The sequence below is a fragment of the Hippocampus bargibanti genome, unplaced genomic scaffold (genome assembly GCF_051943395.1).
Source record: "Hippocampus bargibanti isolate YZ-2025 unplaced genomic scaffold, ASM5194339v1 Contig00090_ERROPOS177943, whole genome shotgun sequence".
In the NCBI taxonomy this organism is placed as follows: domain Eukaryota; kingdom Metazoa; phylum Chordata; class Actinopteri; order Syngnathiformes; family Syngnathidae; genus Hippocampus; species Hippocampus bargibanti.
The window spans coordinates 1-2500 of record NW_028296996.1 but is presented as its reverse complement, the minus strand read 5'-3'; positions in this window follow the sequence as shown (position 1 = coordinate 2500).

The following is a 2500-nucleotide window of genomic DNA, read 5'->3' as shown; positions in this document are numbered from 1 at the left end:
CAAAACAAACATGCGAATCAAACCTCTGAAGATGATCTTATGAATTGAATAATTAATGCCAGGTGACTTTCATTGTTTTGTGCACATGTGTAGGTCGCGGTCAATCAGTGGAGTATCCCCTGGTCTTTCTATCAGTCCACTCAGCAGTCCAAGGGTAAGCGTCTCTACTTGTTACCAATTGATCTCCATCATTGCAGCCACACTGACTTGCTACGTAGCCATGCCACCTTGTGCACATACATGCAGATACTTTATTGTACAGGTAATACAGGAACATTAGAACAATGTAAAAATATTCATCCATTTCAGTAGTTCAACTTAAAAGGTGAAATGAATACATTATTTAGGCTCATAACAGCCATTGCAAGACATTTCAAGATTTTATTTGTGAGAATTTTGATTTATTATGGCTTACAGCTTATGAGAACTGCAAAAATCAGAGATTCAAAAATTTACAAATGAAAACTCGTGGTCATTGAACCAGGCTTTTGGACTTTTAGCCGAGTGAGCATGCAGACGAATCCTGGATATGTACTTCAAGTGTCGTATTCCTCCGGTTAAGCTACTCCTGAACAAAAAATACCGCCAGAAACGTCTTACCTGGGCCAAAGAAAAAAAAGAACTGTTCTGTGGCTCAATGGTCCAAAGTGCTCTTTTCTAATGAAAGCAAATTCAGCATCTCCTTTGGAAATAAAGGTCCCGGAGTCTGGCGGAAGAAAGGAGAGGCCAACAACCCAAAATGCTTGAAGTCCAATGTGAAGTTTCCACAATCTGTTATGGTTTGAGCTGCCATGGTGTTGGTCCACTATTCTTTATAAAGTCCAGAATCAATGAAGCCAGGTATCAAAATATTTTAGAGCACTTCATGCTTCCTTCGGCAGATCAGCTCTTTGGAGATGCTGATTTAATTTTCCAACAGGTCTCCGCACCCGCTCACTTGGCCAAAAGTACCAAAGGCTGGGTCAGACCATGGGATTCCTGTGCTTGATTGGCCAACAAACTCACCTGACCTCAATCCTCAATCCTCAATCCCATTGAAAATTGTGGTCCATCGTCAAGAGGAAGATGAGAAACATGAGACCGATCAATGCAAAAGAGCTGAAGGCCGCTATTGAAACATGGTGCTTTTCCATAACACCTAAAGAGTGCCACATGCTGATATCAAACATGCCACGCAACATTGAAGCAGTAATTCAGGCAAATGGGCACCCAACCACGTACTGAGTACTTAAAATAATTATACATTTATGATGGCTGACATTTCAATGATTTAAACTCATTTTTCTGTTAATTTCATGTGATGTTGATTTTTTTTAGACTGATTTTACGGTTTTCATAAGCTGTAAACCATAATAATAACAATTCGAACAAATAAAAGCTTGAAATTGCGTTGTCAATCGCCATGTATACCGTCAAATAGCCACTGGATTGAGTTTCTGCGGTGTGTTGCAAGTGGAATTCGTGGAAGACTTAAATTACCTTAAACTTTCCTTGAAAATACAGATTCAAGTTCCTGAGTATTACATGTACGTAGGGTCACTCATCATCAGCTACCAACAAGTTTGTTTGCGATTCAGCGGGCGAATAAAACCCCCTCAACGTGTGGCCGCAGCCGCCTGGCCATTGACTTGTGACACTGCGGATGCATGGCCTGAACGTCTGTAGTCTAAATTCACTGACAATCAGCACTTTATGGTGTACCGGCGAATGCAGTGTCCTTCAACCAGCTGCAGGCTGTCGGATTCAAGCGCTTAACCAGATCGCTTCCCCAAGGTGTATGAAGGACCTGCTCTGAAGAGGGCAGAGTTGTTCAAACACGGCGCCCTGATTGGAATGACCGGCTGGTTTGCCGGAGCGGAGGGTTGGGGCGGGGGCGTCCCTGCCCACGGGCGGGGGGGAAGGAACGAGGGCGATGACTTTCACCCTTAGGCGTTGGCCAGCGGGAGGGCGTGGGCTTTCAATGCCGGGCCGGGCGAACGTCCGCCCTTCAGGGAAAATCCAAGCGGGGGGTCGGGTGTCGGATATTGTGGACATGCCGGTGCTGGAGGAGACATCGAGCGACGGACCTTGGTGTAGGGAGGACCCAAATACCGGGTCAGCTTGGAGGATAAAGAGTCTTTCGGCAAGACAATATAAAAAACGGGATGGTGAGGAAGTAACGAATAAGCGACCGGCACGGAAGTGGAAACGGCAATGCCAAAAACCAGGGGGATGAGCGGGCGATTATCGAGGACCATGTGAAATCAATCGCGTGGGACCCAGGTGTACGTTTTGGAGGCCACCCAGTTGGCGAGGAGGTGACAGGAGGGGCGGGGGCCCCGGATGGCAACGAGATGTGACAATTTTCTGAGTATTACATGTACGTAGGTCACTCATCATCAGCTCAATCAAGTTTGATTTGCTTTCGCGGGCCGAATAAAATGACGTGGAAGGCCAGATTTGACCCCTGCATTGATTCAGCACACAATGACTGTATAAATATCAATACCATAAGCTAATG